The sequence below is a fragment of the Phlebotomus argentipes genome, unplaced genomic scaffold (assembly GCF_947086385.1).
Source record: "Phlebotomus argentipes unplaced genomic scaffold, Phlebotomus argentipes genome assembly contig_5, whole genome shotgun sequence".
Lineage (NCBI taxonomy): Eukaryota > Metazoa > Arthropoda > Insecta > Diptera > Psychodidae > Phlebotomus > Phlebotomus argentipes.
Genome location: NW_026776165.1, coordinates 1,408,744 through 1,427,741, shown reverse-complemented (window position 1 = coordinate 1,427,741; position 18,998 = coordinate 1,408,744). Strand labels below are relative to the sequence as shown.

The 18,998-nt window shown below is 39.0% G+C and overlaps 2 protein-coding genes across 18 annotated transcripts in view; one reads left to right on the top strand and one right to left on the bottom strand.

The window, feature by feature from the left end:
* Positions 1-18,998, top strand: part of LOC132256221 (protein muscleblind) — a 153,312-nt gene that overhangs the window by 4,869 nt on the left and 129,445 nt on the right. For 15 of the 17 annotated variants that reach the window (XR_009468210.1, XR_009468209.1, XM_059752504.1 and 12 more), the window contains exon 1: positions 14,796-14,916. The gene's annotated coding sequence lies outside the window, so the exon portion shown is untranslated. Of the gene's footprint in view, positions 1-1,412; positions 1,449-7,756; positions 7,849-14,795; positions 14,917-18,998 lie in introns of those variants that run through there. The other 2 variants (XM_059752495.1, XM_059752496.1) reach the window with 2 other exon arrangements.
* The window catches only part of LOC132256219 (general transcription factor 3C polypeptide 3), a 135,742-nt gene that overhangs the window by 81,706 nt on the left and 35,038 nt on the right, over positions 1-18,998 (bottom strand). The window lies entirely within an intron of this gene.

Genomic DNA, 18,998 nt, shown 5'->3' with positions numbered 1-18,998 from the left:
ATATTTTTAGACCTTTCAACGAGTTAAAGATCATAAAAATTAAATAATCTCATGCTCGTTTAGCTGAAAATATTTAATTGCGATTTGTTATTAAAATTAAACATTTTGATTGAGCTTAAAGCTTTTCCTACTAAGCCTCTTACAGTTGCTATTGCATATTCCGGAGAAGTCTTGCTTTTATGCCTCTACAGTAATAGTAAATTTCTTTCCATTTTTCCAATCAATGTAATTTTCTCTGATTTTTGAATAAAATTGTATCTAAAATTCTGCAAATTGCAGGATAAAGAAGAAATGAACTTAAGAAATGCGCTGATCTCACTTTTTTTTTGTCTATGATTTTCTTAAACAAAGAAAACGCCATGCTTAGTGTTGGGAATTTGGGATGAAGTTCAACTTTAACAAATTTCCCGCACCTTTTCCCCGACTTTGCAGCACAACTCGCTTCACATTGGAAAAATCAAATATGCAGCATCTCCAAGCCTTGCCGGGTAACATGGCAGATTTCAGGGTGTGCACATATGGAGAAATTGTTAAGAAAAACATGTCGCATTTGAGTGCAAATTTATCCTTTTCCGTACATTCCCTTTCCCGCCGCTGCTCAACCCCTTTTTCTCATCAATAAATTGTGGATGAGTTTGTGTAATATTGTGCTCAGCTTTGTCTCTCTCTCTCTCTATCTCTCTGTCTATGGATGCCAAATGAATTTTCCCTATGGCTCCATATTTACTAGAGTACTGAATTTTTCACCCATCAGAATTTTTGCCTGAGGTTTCTGCATTTTATTAAAAAGTTAAAGTGAAAGTTTTGTGAGTAATGATATGAGCTTTCTGCGTGCATCAATGTAGTTTAGTTTGATCAGTTTGTGATGAGATTTCCTGGTAGAAAGAGAACAAAAGACTGTGAAGAAGGCAAACATGTATAGAGTGCAGGGAAATGCCATGGGAAACACCATCGAACAAGGGGTTGATTAAAGTGCTCTGAAGATGATCTCAATGGGGCAATTGTCTTTGGAGTGTTCATGGATTTTTCCTCGTCAGTCTCAAATCAGTCCTTCTGGCGCCACATTTGGCATCTCAAGTTCATGGACGGCGGCCAAAATTGTGGGAAAAGCTTTGAAAGTTATGTTCTGGTGAGCTTGAATTGTAGATTACTAAATGGAAAACCATTAGACGAGAGGGGAGGAAAAGGTGACATGTCGACTGGCTATAATTGTCAGAGTGCATAGAAAATGGCAATTAAAATTTATGTTTACTCAATTTTGGTGTTTGAAACAGTTTTAAACTGATATGAGAACAAAATGTTGTATGTCATCTGACATCCTGAAGTAATTTCCTGTAGAAATACCACTGAAATTGCCACGGAATATCCTTTAAGTTGACTAATTGTTTTTATTCCTTCTCATTTCTCTTCAGATTGACGCTTCTGTGTGACATTCAGTGGCCGTTTCGGTGAGTGTTTGAGTTTAAAGACAGAGTCATAAAGTAAACGTTATGAAATATTGAAACATTGCCCCGATGCTTTATGAATCGTGGAGAATGATCTCTTAATTGATTGTTAAATTCCTGCGAGTGGGACAATTATATTCTTTTGGCTGGCTATGAAATGAGTGCGTGATTTAGGATTTTTCGACACGAAACACACGCTCAAGATGAAACTGTCATTCAGTTAATATTTTGTGTGTCTAAATTAAATTATTGCCAACACTTTGTTGCTGGCAAGACGATCTTGACTTGGATATATGAAAGTGGATGGTTATTAATAGAAAATTTGATAAATTATATCTCAACTCTATTTAGTCGATTTTAGCCACAGAAAACTCTGCGTGCAAAATCGCACGATTTTTTCCATGTTTTACAAACATTTCCGTGACTTCATCGCATATATGCGCCTTTCCTATTCTTAAATACTATGGATTGTAAGAGAAAATTGTGTTTGTGGAGAGAACCATCCAATATCTATAATTAAATTCCAAATAATGATCCACTGTGTGTGTGTGTGTGTGTGCGTTTGTTGGCAAAGTGAATTGAGGGTGTTCCTCGAGGTGGGTAAAGAATATTTTGAGAAAACTGCAACAGCTGCAGGTAAATTGCTAATTGCAGGCACACAAAGTCTACCCAAAAAATCCACCTGGCAAAGGGAGAAGAGAATTTTCAGTGAGTGTATAATAAATTGCGTGCAAAATTGCAATTTCGATGCATTTCACCCTCAATAGAGTGGCAATTTTCCGTCCGATTTTCATCAAATGCCCTCTAACAGTACACTCACTCTATCATGTTTTCACCCCGTGACTCATTTTTATTATTTTATTGCAATTCACTGGACTTTGGTCGCCATAATTAAATCACGCGACCGAATTAGTTGCTGACAAGACGCAACAATTCTTACACAATAAATTTTTGGTGCCTCTAATTGACACGCTTTGGAGGATTTCATATTGAGAAAGAATCTTGCTGATATGCGTTCGACATTTGGTGGTTCTTTTGCCACCCTTTTATTTGTTATTTCGACAATGATGGAAATTTACGGCAAAGGGACATGTTTTTGGGCAATTTTGCGTGATGTTTGGCTGTTAATTCTCCTCAGTGGTGAATGTTCATGACAATTTTTATTGTGCAAGAGGGAAAAAAAAGGGGAAATTTGATCAGTCACGGTGTAAAAATTTGAATTTGTTGATCGCCTCCAATGAATTTCCATTGCAGAATCACGCGCACTTCCGCGACAAAGTGGTGAGTTTATGAGCTTTGTGTGACACTTCAAAGGACTCTCCATCAGAGTATAGAGGCACCCTTTTAAGCATATATATATTTTACCCTCCAGGCTGACACACTTTATGGCGACACGTGTGACGCCGCTGAGCTTCTGCAATTTTGCAATTGTGCTTTCGCTGTGCGCGACAATTGGCGCCAAACGAATCTAATCCACTCAATCATAGAGTAACTTTTAAATTAAAAACCATCAATAGTGTGTTTGTGTGGGTGGGGAGAAAAAAAAACATTGAAATGGGCAAAGTTTTTCCTGTTCTGCAGCCAGTTTTTTGTATTTCTGCATTGAGTTAATGAATATCCAGCCAGAGATTTATGAATCACACTGACGCTCTATAATAACTTGGCAGAGAAATAACTGAAAATCCGCAGAAATTGATGAATTTTTATATTGCTGCGCGGTGTTCGCGAGAAAACTCACACTCTCGCGAGCCATGATTTAAATGTTGAATAACAAGGAAGTATATTTGGAGGATTTATATTTAAAATTGCTCATTTATATTCTTTCTCATCTCTTCTCATAATGCCATCCCGCCCGCCCCGCACCCGTTTTTTGGGGTGGTGTGGCATCAGGAGTTGCGGGGTGAATTCTCTATGTGCGCTTTTCCAAGGCAAAGAGAGAGCAGGAGAAATGTCATGAAAATTTGTTTTGCACTGAGTTGTATTTTAGTCATGTTTCTAATGATGCAATATTAATGACAAACATGAGTGGGAAGCGCAGGCACGCTCTCTATATGTACACCCTGATGGAATATGATTATCGAGGTGAGACGGGAATTCAAGTTTGATATGGAAGGTAGCGCGGTGGTTACTTTTGAATTTCAAACAACCTTGCACGACAATTGAAAGTGTGAACCACCCGCAAAATATTGTGCACCTCACATGGAATATCTCTCGACGAGGACTCCCAGTGTGAGCCTTTTTTCCTGCGCCTCAAAATCTCACCTGACAACAACCCATCCTCATCGCCGCACCCCTCCAAGACGGTCCCAGCATTCGTCTCGTCAGCGAGTGAGTGTCGTGTGGAATTTGCGTTTGGTATGCAAGACGCGACCTGAGATGCTCTCGCCTGCAAAATTCCACCCACCCATCATTCGAGATGGAAAATTGCACCCACTTCTATCTTTCATATCAAGTCCATTTGGTTACCACGTTCAACCCTCAACCCGCCCATCGAGTCACTCTTTTGCAGTGGCCACAAAGTAGCGAAAGAGACGAAGGGGTGCGTCATGCTTCACATGATGAGTACACTGGAGGTTGTGCAGAATAAATGGCGCTCCAGCTGGTTTAGAATCTAATTTTGAGGGTCAATATTGTTCAGTTTGTTCTTCTATATGGTTTTTGGAATAGTGGAAAAGAAGCCCGGATAAAATTCGAATAATTTCTCCAGTTTCATTTGCATTTTCGCAGAATTTTATGTGAAATTCTATCCAAACTTCTCATTTAATTACTTTTGAAGATAGGGGAGAGTGGGCAAAGTGGTATGAAAATTTTAGCATCGACTTTTGATGTATTTTCGGTCTGTCTTGGAATTGTCTTGGTTGTGAGCTACAAAAGGCCATTTTACTCTTCTTTCTTTAAATTACCCCTCAGTTTGGGGTAATTTTGATGCACACTTTAAACTGCAAATCTTTTGAAATTTGATGCAAAATCTTTTTTTCAATATCTTAAAGTTCATCTCAATGTTGGAAGATTCAGTGCTAAATGTGCCTTAATGTATTTTTACTCAGTATTTGCATTAGGGAATAAATACATGGCAAATCGCATTATTTACTCTCATAATATTATCCTTAAAGACTACCAGGAAAATACTGGGAAAATTGCTCGGAGCTAAAATCAATGTAAGACGTCTGATTCATTAAAAATTCATCTCAATTTCATCATTTGCCATGCAAAAGAGATCCTCAGTGGAATTTAATAGGAAAATTACGCGAATATTTCGTAATTAATGGCAATTAATGGGGAGGAAAATTAAGAGATTGAATTAAATGGGTGGGCGCGTGTGACATTAATTGAGTGCGTCTCGGCATTTTCGCCTAATTGACGCTGAAGGTGGAATGAAAAAATAAAAATTGACAAGTATGGATGTCGAGGTGTGTGACTGCGTTGCCCCTCGTCAAGGGGGAGCCGGGGGGGGGGGGGGTGATGGTGTGGCAGAGAAGATGACTGAAGTACGGGCGGAATGGGAGAACAGCAGTGGTGAACCCCAAGTGTTTGGTTCGCGTTCGTTGCAGAAGAGCTCATGGTGAAATTTCGCATTCTTCAGTCCGAGAGGCATCAACAAAAATGCCACCCTTCCCATGCTCCGGAGGGGGGTGTTTTCAAAGGGAAATAAATTCCAACTAAAATGTAATATTAAAACTCTCCTTCACACATACACAGAGGTATTAATTAGATCCTGGGACAACGAGGAAAAATATCCCGACGCGCCACTACATAAGGACACACATTTTGCCATTTTTGCTCTCCTTTCTCCCACTGTTTTTCCACCACGACACCCGTAATTTATTGGTTTCCTCTTTCAGCTTCGCTAGAGAGTGGCAAAAGTGTGAGTGTGTGTGTCCGTTGGGGGGGAAAAGGGAGGTTTTGGTATGAATGGAGAAAAAATTTCGCCGTGTCAAAGGTCAATTTTAATAAGCTCCTCTTCCCGGATTATTTGACCGTTTCTGCATTACACGCAAGCGAAGCGCAATACGCTGAACACACACACTCTGCATGACGTTGAAGTTAGATTGGAGGGAGATTCTATATGGTTTTTGGGGTTAGAACTTTAATACGGAATAAATTGCAAGTCTTTATAACATTGGGTGTTTCCCAATCGATTTTAATCAGCTCGAGTTCAAGTGACAGGAAATTTAATTGTTTAAACATCTCCAGTTAAGACTATCAATTTGATGCGAAGTATACTGAGAAAAAAAATATTGCAAATTATACCATTTGAGCTTTATAGGGGAATTTTTCCATTCTTCATTTAACTTTTTCAAGTATTGTGAGGATTTTCGGCAGATTGTGATGTAAAATATTTGTAAAAAAAAAAAACTTGATAAAAAATGTTTGGTTTACGAATTATAGAAAACAATAGCAAAAATATAATTTCTATAAAAATGGTAGGAAAGCTTTCAGAGCTTTGAGAATTGGTGTAAAAGCTCAGATGTGATTCATTACCATAGAGACAATAAGCTCTGAATTAAGGATTTTGATGCTGTATATTTCAGTGTAGGTAAATTATCAATTTACACCTTCGGTGCGTTAAATGGGAATAATTGAATGAGATTTTTCTCGCTCTGGAGAAAAGGGGAAATAATTGAGATAATTGAATGGTTGCGTGGAAGATTCACTTGCATGTGTATGAAATGGACAAAAATTCACCATTGAATTGTCTCACACGATGAATTTTTGCGACTCCGCCGATGAAGATGGAGAAGAACATTTATTTGATTTAGTGCTAATGGTTTTACTGTGTGCAACATTCGTTTCATTTTGTAACAGGTTTTCTTCGGGGCCACTTTTGCTCCTTTTCTGCAGTCGAAGACGACTGAGAGAAGATGGCTGAAACTATAGAATATTGTGCTGCATTTTGGTCGAAAAGAAGAGTCACAAGGGGGTTTTTGATGAGGAGAGATCGGCACAAATTGAATGTATGAAAATGTCTTTGATGCACAGATTAAATCTTGGTGGTGTGCAGAAAATCTCTCGACAAAATGCCACCCAAAAATTCCCAAACTTGAGTCTAAATCATCGGAAGATTTTTCATTTATGGTCAAGACACCTTTTTTATTTCGAAGGTATTATAGAGAAGTCTCTCTTCATTGGAGAATTTCGCAAAATATTCGCCAAGTATAAAACTCGTTTTTCGTTCATTCTATTCACCACGTCTCGCCTTCTGTCCGCGTTCTTGTTGATTTTATTTGCCATCTTAAAGGCAACATTGTCGTTTGGCGTTCTTTTTTCGATTTCCTTTTTTTTTTTGGTACGTTTTTGGTGAATTTTTCAATCCCAGAAGGACACAGAAGAAGCGAAACCTTTGCAAACATTAAAGTTACACTTCGCGCATTTGCCGAAAATTTCCGTCACTGGCTCTGCAATTATCATAAATTGTCCCAAATAGTTTTTGGCTCTATTTCTGTTTTGGCAGAGGACAATCCCTTCGCATCATGGGTGCCTTTTTCCCTTTATTGGGTCGGTCAAGTGCCAGAAAACATTCATGCCGGCAAGAATCATTTCAGTCATTTTCCACTACAAAACATTTGGGAGAATTGTGTGGGATTTCACATTTTTCATGCACCCTTCTGCGTGGGAAAAAGCCGAGAAAATGGGACATTTCTCCAGACGACAATATGACTGTGATTACAGAAATTCCAATGATTTATTCCCTCAGTGGCGGAAAAAAGGGTTATAAATGGGAAAATGAATGTTCATATGGCGATTTGTGAGAATGCGAAAAAATATCATGCGAAGCCATCAATTTGATGTTGTTGTTTCTTTTTTTATTCAAGAAAAATTGCATGAATTGCAATGCAAATTGTTGTTGTTTTTTTTTGTGTAATTTTATTTAATGACGTATTTTTTTTTATTTAATAAGAAAATATTTGGTTTTATCAGTTTTTGTCACAATTTCGGATGAAAATCGAAAAATCAGGAATGTAAATAAAATTAATAATTGGGCTCAACCAAGATATTGTACAAAGAATTTATGTATAATAGATTTTTAATCTTTAATTAACATTCTAAAGTCAATAATTAGATATGTAGGAAAATTATATTTGTATAAGAATCATATATTTGAATATTTTCTTGCATATTGAGGTAGAACTTTACAAATTTATTTGACGAAAATTACACAAGAACACCATTTGAAGACTATTATATGTTTCTTAGAAAATATACCTGAAAATATCTTCCTCATAAGATAAATAAAACAAACGTTCTCTAAACAAATGTTCACCATGTGATCTTCTTCTTCTTTTTCATCATAAATATTTGCCTTGTTTCAGGACAATCCAGGAGCGTGCATTTCGCCAATTTTCCTACACTCACAGCAGCACAGTGGCGCCCGTGCTAAGGAGAGTAAAACTAATATGGCAAAGTGAGTAAAATTTATTTCTTTAGTCCTCCGCCAAACAAATGAAGAGTGTTCTACGACGCGCGCTTCAAACTTTTTTAAGTACTGCTCGCGCTTTCGGGGAAAGTTTCTCTCTCGATACTTTGGTATGGTGAGTGTGTGAGCTGTTTTTTTTGCGTCTTTTGCTTTTTCGGCGCGAGAGAGAGAGGGTGAATGGCGTTTGCGGTCGAGGGTGGGTTGCAAATGTTTGCAGACATTCTGCTGCTCGGAGGTGTTTATGACGCCAACTATTTGCTGCTGTATCCCATGGTATTGATGATGATAATGTTGCAAATAGAGGAAGGAGCGCGTCATTCCATGGAATCGCTGTGCCGGCGTCTCGAGGAGAGAGAGAGCTTTAGACTCGAGCACATTTTCCCTCGCTGATATCTTTCTGTACGTGGCCACATTATTGGGTGATGCTGCTTTTTGGAGGGGGGGTGGAGGTTGATTTTTCGATGGAGCTCCTTCGTGTGCATGTGTGTCTCCTTTTCTCTATATATCGCATTTTCCTCTTCAATATCGAAATAGTTTTTCTAATCTACCCACTCGAAGCCACTTCCTCCCCTGTTTGCTCTCTTTGCGCGCCATTTCAGCTTTTCTTCCATATATACCCGCAAGTGAGAGAAGAAAAGCTGTGTGGGTGAAAAGTGATTTTGCAGCGAAGCTTCCCGATGCAACTTCTTCATTTTCCTCATCCTTATTTCATTTTCCATCTCCTCGTCCATCCGCCGTTGTGTCTGTTGGCTTGAGTGTGGACAATGGTGAACGCGAGGAACGTGTTTGAAAATGTTTGCCACCCACACACATGGAGTTTCAAAGGGGAGGGAAAGCGTTGTGGAGCTTTCGACGTGTGAAGTGCTTTAAAAAATAAACCAAGCGGAAATACTTTTGCCAATCTTTCGCTATATACATATGGGGGTGGAGGGAAAACTCTCAGCAGCATCTCCTCGAAAACTCCTTCAAGTGATCCCAAATCTCACGAGTGGCTCTCGAGGGATTTTTCCGGTGTAATTTGCAAAGTCATCAGTAAATATTATTTAAGGGGCAAATCACAGTGTGTCGTCGTGTGTGGTCCGATGCCACAAAAGTGCACGATCGCTTCGTCAATTGGAAAGTTGTGCGAGTGCTTTTTGAAAGAGAAAAGAGGAGTTTTCTTGCTGAAGTCAGAACACGTCCTGATGGGCAAAATAAGCTTCCCATCTGAACTTTTAGCGCATTCAACGATATTTTCACCCCAAGAAAGTTTATTGGAAAGTGCTTGAGAGCTTTTCCTCGAGATATTCCAGTGAGAGCATCTTTTTGAAAATCATCCACTCCGAACGAGGGTGCTTCGCAAATGCACGGAGTTTACGTTGAATGACAGATAGTTGTAGAATTATTGTGCTATTATTTATAAATTGCATTTTAAAGATTCTTAAAAATAGATTATTGGGAATTATATACTGAAATATGAGTAAAAATTTAGTCGTTTTCAGCATATATACAAGAATAATCACATTGAAAACCGACAAATCAAGATTTTCGTCTTGATTTTAAGCGAAAAACACTAAAATTTTACTGCGAAGTGCTGTAAAGCACTCGAAATTAAGTAGGTTAGAATTGTGATGCTATGAAATGGCAAAATGTGGTCTAAGGACTTTAGAAATTGCCGGAAAAACATCAGTGAAGCGTAATAGAGCAGCAAAAATGAATTGTCTACTCCCATTTTCATGGGTGAAATCCATCATTTTCACTCTTTATCTTGCCTGGAGAGGCTCAGAAAGGGTCTTCCGATGAGAAAACTGTCATCATATTTCTCTATGTCGTCACTATTTGTTATTGTTGAGGGGGAGGAGGCACGAAATATTCTCCTTCACGCTCTTCAACTCGAGAAAATGACCAAATTGACCCGTCCGACCGCAGAGAGAGAGAAAAGCCAGTGACTGATGGATATTTACATGAATTGACGTACGTAAGTGTGTTCAGTGATTTTTCCTTCGTCGTCGCAATTAATCAATTATTTGCTACATGAAATGATGCATCAATGACAGTTTATTATGAAATGTATTTTGTGCGGAGAACCCTTAAATTGACTGTGCAAATAAGTGTGGTTGTTGAAGAGTGTAATTCGCTAAAACAAACCATTGCATTTTGTTTATCAATTAATAAATAACATTAAAAAATATGCTTTTCCCTTTAGTCAGCGGAATGGGAAATGCTGTGCAAAAAATCAATTTAAACTTTACTGTGTATAATTTACTTAATGGACTTTTATTTGAGATGAGTTTTTACGGTTGTTGTTTTTTTTTGAATGCTGAAATGCACCTGAAAAGTGAGGGGTTTTTGAAACTTCTTTTTCGGGGGCCTCATTAGATTGTGACTGGTAAATTTTTGCCTCGAATCCTGTGAAAGTGTGAGGAGGAAAAGGCATGGAGCGCAACGGAATGAGGAATAAACTACATTTCATATTCATTTTGAATCCTTGGCACGTCCATTCCAATTTCAACTTTTCCCTCTCTCTCTCTATTTTCCATTTCGTCTTCTATTCAGCAAAATATGTTTTAGCATAAGCATCGCACCCCTCCTGAGGAAAAAAAGGCGCCCTTTTGCTAGGATTTTTCTCCGCTGAAGGACACAAAAAGCTCTTCTCCGCACCTTCGGCTAAAATGCCACAGAGAGACTTCGTATTAGATTTTCTTCTGGCACGCGCGTTTTTCCTCGCCATGGCAAAAGGCGCGCTCTTCTGGATCCCCTTTTTTTCCAAACGGGGGCTGCAGAACAGCGGCCAAGGAGGAAGGTGAGGGACAAAAAAGGAAGCCGAGAAAGAAATAAGGGTGGAAGTGTAAGTAAAAAGTTAACTTTGTGCAGTGGAAAAGGAGATGTGAACTCAAATCAATTTGTCATTCACCCTATACTAATTTAACCCTCTCACGCGTGCTGCACGTCAAAGGGAGTTTCGCAAATTCTGACTATCTTTTTGCATCATTTTCTCCGACACGTGAATTATTAATTATATTGTGGGGAATGGATTCCGAGAAAGAGATTTGTGGTATTAGCTTCGGAGAGTATTCAGAAATATTTAATGATAGCACTTTTTTTTATCAAAGGGGAGATTTGTTTGAGAATATATTCGCTTGTTATTCCACTCTTAAGGAGATTCGGTAAAGAGAATACTGATAAAGAGAAAATAAAAATGGTAGAGAATTAGAACGATGGAATTTGTATTGTAACTCCGCCCATTTCTTCGCTCCGCCTTCTGTGATCAACATTTACAGATTATTTATTTCAGGAGCGAATTAGAAACACTGGAACAATGTGATCTTGTTCGAATTCAGAGAATATTCCTTTACTTTGCCATTCGACAGAATCTTTGTGATGAATCTTCCCGATCAACCCTTCTGTGTGGCGGGAAGACAAACCGTCGTGTACCGCCTGTAAAAGACAAAAGAGGGGGATGGACAGCGACTTAAGGAAGAAATTCACTGAGTTTATTTATTCCCAGTCCAATTTTTTTGCTGGCCATTCTTGCACCCATTCTCAATTGGCAAGATTCTGGCTCGGCGAAGCATTTGCGGACGACAGGGTGGCTGGGGTGCAAAAGGGGTTTGAGCTAAATGGAGCAAAAACATCCCCTCGATCATGGAATTGTATACACATAATTGAATTGGTGTGTACAAGAGAATTTTTTCATCCACTTTACTTTTTCATCTCATGCTGTTCTCTCAGTGTTTTTTTTTTGTCGTTCTCTGTTTGTTGTTTCTCAACTCTTCGACTTGTGCGTGATTTTCATCCGCCCTTCTATCACTCTATTAAATTTGAATTACGCGAAAAATTCAAAACCATTTCCATACCGTAACATGCACCGGCATCGCGTCTCTGGAGCTGTTTTTTTTTCTACTCCCTTCTGCAGACATCATCATATTTTTCGGAGGGGTCACAGGGAAAGGGGTTAAGTTGGCACAATTAAAAAAGGCTTTTTTTTTTGGCCAAACTTGCACGCGATGAGGAAAGAAATGAAGCGAATACGTTGGCAAATGCTTTTCCCCCATTTTGACTGTTCGCAGGTGCAAATTTAGTGGTGAAGAAAAGGAGGGAAATGTTTGGCGAAAGCCGGCAAAAACGAGGGTCGATTCCTCGGCTTTCATGTTTGCCGATGAGGTGAACAACCAGAAAATCCTTATTTTGCATAGAAAAGTAAATATTCGGTTTCGTGGGCGAATGAAGGGGATAATAATCGCACACACACACACACACACACACACACACACATGTCATTATCAATTGTGCACTGAGTCATAGATGTGGAGAAAAGAAGCAAGTTGGAGAATCGATTTTGTGAGCTCATATCTTTCTTTGAATTCTCCACTTCTTCTCTGGTGTGCCTCTTGGGAAGGGAGCTTCTTCTGCGGCTCTCCCGGAACAGTGCAAAATCAATACATCAGTGCATCCTGTCAAGCGAGAGCTCACAAGGCTTTGGATATGTTGCCCACTTGGCAAGATTGCATGGACGTGAAGATGGGTGGCTCTTGTCAATTCCCAAAGAAGGAGGACAGCCAAAGTGGATATATAAAGTTTTACGGTTATAAAATGCTTCAACTTTTATATATTGGTCGGGATTAGAAATCCCCTTGAGGACATGTCAACGATTGCACTTTTTAACTAGAAAAATCCTTATCTTACACGCCATCTCTTTGTCCACTTCATTTGTCACTCGCCATTTCCGTCCAGGACCTTCTTTTCAACTGCTGGGATGGTCGTCAGATTTGACATCAGATGCTGTTGGTGATTGTGAGCACCTTCAATGGAATGATGTCTTCAATTTTTCCACCCGCACAATAGAGGAAATTGGATTGTGCATTGAATTGAGTTGGGGAAACATCAGCAAACCAGTCGATCGTCTTATCAAAGGCTTTTTTTTCACAATTTCTGTATTAGGTTTCGAAATAGTGCATCATCTGATTTCTTTACGGTTTTTTTTGAGTTAACTCCTTTAAACAAATGCCCAAAATACTAAGTTTTTTTTCCATTGAACTCCTGAATTTTGATTCATTTTCTTAAAACCTTTTCGCAATGGGACTGAATGGATTCTCTGTTATCAAATTATACGGTGCGATATTGAAAAGAAGAACACCTGATTGTGTTGGATTAATAAATAACAAAGATACGGTTTTGTGTGAGGATTTTTCATTTTTGTCTTCACATTCTAAGCAGCTTAAGCACCTTTGGATTGATTAATACATTTTTGGTTTTAATAGTTTGTAAGAGGATTAGGTTGAAATGGTCGTGAATATGATTTAAGGGTCTCATAATCGACTATGTAGAACCATATTGAGGTGTTCCTGGAAGAGGACTAATCAACAGCATTTAGTGTTGTCATTTGTGATGTGAAGTAAAGAAATTCAGAGCTCCAGATGCTCAGAGCTTTTTGAGCATAATGCACAGTAATTCCACTTGCAAGTTATGTGCTGCAAACTACAAAACTCCCTCTGGCCACGTCTCGTGTGTGGCGCACTCAAATCGGCGCCCCAGACCCTCGTTGAAAGTTCAAAAGAATCCCCATATCTCATCGAATGGGGGTTAATTTGACCATGATCACCCTCCAAAGTGTGCTCTGTGTGCCTTCACTTCATTTTCTTGTCAAGGATAATGAAAAGGATTCACTGGAGACATGCTCTCCTTGTCTCGCTCACCTCATGCGCCCCAGGAGAATCATCCTTCTGGGCTTTTGACCTTCGGGGCTTGAATTTCCGTGTGCGGCCAACATTATGTCTCTGCGAGAGGATTTCCTCTTCCAACCCCGCGTCGTGCTGTTTCGCTCGCGCCAATGGGGATTGTCAATGGGGGCTTCTCTGTCCGATTCGTGACATATGGTGGGGTGAACATTCGCTCTGTCGCGGCGAGAGAGCCTGGAAAGGATGTCTGTCTGGCGGGGGAAAATCCTGCCACCGACAGTCGCCGCTCGCAGTTCTCTCAGTGACAGAGAGAGTGAGTGAGGTGCATTTTGCAAGGCTACAATTACCTTCGTCTCGCTCGTGAACGTGTCATTTGGATAGTGAAGAGTGAGACGAAGCGGCGCAGATCTGCTATAATCCGACTGAAGAGGGGAAATTTGCCGACTCTCCATGATCAACACCAATTTCGTCTCTTTCTGCCTGCCCTGCCACACAATCTCAGCTCTCGGTCGCACTATAGTCTGGTAGACACTCGACATTCGCTCTCTGTCGCTCTCCATTCGTGTCACAGTAGGTTGAGTTTGCCGGACGCCAGGCAGAAAATTTCAGTTCACCAAAAACCGTCTTCAGTCTACGAGCGACTACGTGTACGAAAGGTCGCGCTGTTTCGCATCCCCGCAACATTTTTGCCGCTTTTATTGCTTATTAATGTATAAAAGGAATTCAAGCAAGAATCAAGTAACAAAACCGGTGAATTGTAATTCTCTCTGAAAAAAAAAGAATAGAAGAAACGGAATAAAAAACAGCCAACGTCTCCAAGATTAAAAAAAAAAATACACTCTGAGAAAAGTTTCTTGTCCGGAATTGCTGAGAAATCTCCGCTAGTTTCGCAAGATTTTTGGTGAGATTCGCAGTCGAAACAGTTTTTCCGGATAATGTCAATACCTATCATCAAATCTACTGTCGTAGAGTCTCCGTAGGAGAGGTATTTTTTTGGCAAAGGAACCGCTGGATAAACTCCATACTTTGAATCACACGTGCGTGAAAAGTTATTATAAAAAAAAAGAAAAGGAAAAAAAATTAAATCAAATCTAATCTGCAAAGTTAGTTCTTAAAAATTAAAACACACGTTAATCAACATAGGAATTAAAGGCAAAAGTAAAAAAAAAAATTGTAATAAAATTTCTGAGTGATTGTGAATGTTCATAAGGTTTAATCTTAACTCCAAATATTCTCGATAACATAGAAAGAGAGAGAGAAAGAGAGCTAAATAGAGATTGTCTAACTCAAAACTACATATTTTGTGCTATAAGATTCAACTTCAGTGGTGTTTAACAATTGAAGGCAAGAAACACACACACACAGTGCTCTTTTGAGGATCGCAGGCATTGGATTTGGTGTAAGTTGAAACTATCTTTTCTATGTATTCTATCTGAGCCGAGATGCAGGGATAAGTCGAGAGCTTTGCGGACATAAAGAGTTGTATTTTCAAGTGAAAAGTGAATTTCCTAACTTGAAAACATATATTTTGTATGATCTAAGTCGAAGTTGTATCCGAAAAAAACATAGACGAAACATAGAAAATCTGTTTCTGATTGTAACTACAAAATTTGGGACTAAGACTGTCTGTTAAATCTATAAAAACAAGTATAAAATGTCTAAAGCGGCATGATAAGACGCTGTGTTATCAGGGAATATGTCATTTTTTTTTTGTTCTACCGAAAACTGAATCTCCGTTTACTGTGTGGCGTTTTATTGACGATGAAATCCCAGGTCGATTTTTTTTGGCGATCTCCAGAAATCTCCGCGAAAAAACGGTCAGAGAGTGTTTGCGATGCAGGAGTGAAACGCGGTGCGGGCAAAGAATTAAAACCAGTTTGAGCATGTAATCATGTTTTCGGGGCATTAATTCAACGAGACGAATCCCCAGTTCGATGCACAAAAGTGGCTTTCTTGGGTGTCTGGTCTTATTGTTTTCCACTTCTTATTTTTTTTTTTTCGGCCAGCGCGCACTGCAAAATGTGCCAAAGTGTGTAGGAGATAAGGTGGTCGAGGCACAAAAGGAAAAAGGAGAGCAAGAAGAAGTGAAAAAGAGGCGAAGAAGGGAGATTAAGAGACGAAAGAAGATTGTGTTCTAACGATCGGGAGGGTTTGCTTCTTCGTCTCTCTTGTCCGTTTTCTTTTCCCATTTTATATTTATTCTGCACACAGAAATTCTTATTCATCGCACACAATCTCTGTCGTTCTGGGTGGACGCCACTCAGTTACAATTTTTTCATCACATTCATGCTTCTTCGCCCGACTTTTTCTTATCAATTAGCCGAAAAATACACACACACACAGACACACTGTGGCGTGCTCAAACTGTGACGGGTGATGAAAATCATGCTGAAAAATCAGCATTTCAAATACGAAAAAAAAAAATGAAGAGAGAACCACAGAATACTTGATCTTCTCTCCTCTCAGTGTTTTCCTTAAGTCGCAAGTGGCGAAAGAATGTCCATTAAATCAATATTGGGGCGCGCGAGAATGAAAAGATTGCTGGCGGTAAAAGTTTTTCACGAAGAAATGCCCAACTTCTCGATATTCCAACGAGAGAGAAAAGTGTGATGCTAAAAATAGTGCAGATGAAGCCAAATATCCACCCACTCATTCAACCCAACATCACATTTTATCTGTGGCTCCGCACCCATGAATTTTCCCAGACTTTTCCTGCCAACTCACAGTGTTGGTTACTTCGGGAATTTTCACGAGATCCCACATTCTTCAGTCAGGTGCATCTTGCTTTTGGTGTAAAACAATATTTATCTTAAGTCAAAAGTATATAGTTTTGCAAGTTTTTCCTTCTGACAAGTTTCTGGTGGTGTTCATGAATGGAGAATTCAGAAAATTTTCATGAAAAGATAACTAGAAAATTCATGGTACATCAAGCGAATTGTGTTGGAAAAATAGACATGTATATTAAATGTTAGAACTCACTAATTATTATAATGCACGAAAACATAAATGTTAATGATGAAAGAAGTGCACAAAATTTTAAGCCGGTTCTTCTTAACAATGTTGAAGACTTATTCTTGTTTTCTCTTCTTATGACTTTATTAGGAAATTTTAAAATTGCTTAAGAATTGTTTATCATTTATTTCGATTATTGGAATTCATTTTTTTAACTATGATTTGTGGAGCATTTTGATATCCATATTATCACCTTTAGTCAAGGGTATCTTTGGATTTCATGTCTCTCTGTAATTAAGGAGAATTGAAGCCTCAATTGCACTTGGTAATTCCTTTTCAGTAATTAATAGAATAGCGAAGCTAGAATATCAAAGGCATGCATTGAAGCCTGATGAAGATTTTCATTCAAGTTTCAAGAATTAGAACAATTTACTTATAATTCTGGTAATTCTGGTCTAAATATCGTCTCTTTGACCTGTATTTCCAGGATAATAAAAAGAAATATACGCAATGGAAGTTCTTAAAATAGCTGAGGGAATAATCAGCATGCAAGAAAAATGATAATGATGTGCTTTCGTCGACGAATTAATCCCTCTCCATGAAGGTTACGCTGATAAGTGCGCATTGAGTGTTGGAACTTGAGTGATTTAGAAAGCGAAAGAGGTGTGATAAAACCCCAAATCTGATAAGGTTTATCACTGATTTCCAGTCACGATGGTCGTGTGGCATAAATACACACATAAAATTGATTTTTTTCACGACACTTTCTCACCGTTTTTTCACAGCTATATGAGAGAGAGAGAGAGGGTGAAAAGAGGAAGGCGAATCTTCAAGTGGAATTCCCTCTCGATTCTCGAAAGTCAGAGTTTGAAGAAATATAATAATGAGTCTCTCCGCAGGCATGAAATTTTTGCTTCATTTGCTGCACAAGACGTTCTCATTCGGCTGCCATTCATCATGCCATACAGCATCTCGAGAGAAGGGTTGAAAGTGCTTCATTTTCAATTGTTTAGTGCAAAAACTTGAATATTCACCCCTTTTTGCCCTTCTTCTCCGCCTTGTCGAACTGCTTGAGAATTAGGGGTCTTTTTGGAAAATTCCTCAGTGGAAATTCCGGGCAGCAGTGACATGAGAATTGTGTGCTGTGTCCCACTTTTCACGATGGGGTGGGATTGGGGTAGCTTTTCGCCAATAAATTCCACCCTGAAGCGAGGCGGGGGGAGAGACTTTCCGTGTGCATTTTCTCCAAATCGAAAAGTAATTTCATGTTACGGGCGCTTGTTAAAATTGTCTTGCATGCAAAAGTTGGGGTTCTCATGCAGAAGAAAGTTTTCTTGAGCGGCGATGGAGAACTAGGAGTGTTGTGTGTATGTATATTAGTTCCACATTCCGACGCCCAGAGATCATCTCCATGAGAGCTTTCTGTCGCTCACTCTCCTGGGATTTTCACTGTTGGGAAAGTGAATGACCTGGAAAATGTTTCAAGAGAAAATCTCCACTAATTCGTGGGGCTTTTTTTTCTCGCCTTCGTCTTCCTCATTACACATCAACTTTGTACCTTTTTCCACGAAATGACTCTCTCTCTTCGGTGTCTATTTTTGGCCGTTTGGGGACGATGAGTGTCTTTTTTCGCCAACTCGCATTTTCCATTCCGACGCTGAAACGCGCACACCTTCTAAGACGCTCTCTGGCTATAGGGAAACTTTTCTATTTGTCAATTTATTGCAGTGGAGAAGGCATTGGGAAATTATTGCTAAAGTTTTTCCATGTCCTCTGGCAAGAAGACAGTGTGTGGCAATTCAAACGCAAGGCGTATCACATTACCAGACTTTGGCGGGTGAAGAAAACATCCAAAGTGACGGGTGAATTGAAAACTATGAAAAGTTCATTTTTCCAGGTATTTTTGGAAAGCAATATTTTCTGTTTTTTTCCATCAACTTTGCCATATTTTACTCACAAATATAAATAAATTGCAATAAAATCAACTGAAAAATTCAGAAAATAATTATTATAGAACCGATTAGAAGGTGTTTCGATAGTTTTCAGGTAAATTTGGTAAATTTCGCAGCCACAATAATAGAAAATTTTCAACTCACTTTCTTGAAAAATGTCGATTTTGAGTTTCCTTAGTTTTCGATTCACCCGTCAAAATGTCAACGACTTTGTTGGAGGCAAAAGTAGGACAATATTCTAAGTATAGAAATTATGTCTGAAGAACAGCAAGAAAATGTTAACCTTTTACAGCAGTTGCATTTGCATTGACACAGTCTGTGCTCTCAAGCAAATTAAATGATTTTTCCCGATGACGATCATCCATTTGTTTTCACTCTCATGAGTGAACTCAGTGGCAATTTTCCTTCTCCCCCCCTTTTCAGATGGTCGCGCGCGCCAGTTAAAGTGGTTTTTATTTGGGCTGTAAAAAGCTTAATAATGATGTTTTCACTTGCAAGAGAATATATATATGGTGGCCTGGAGAGGGAGAGAAAAACTTAACGATGTGGTTTATTTTTAATATCACTTGGAGAGCGA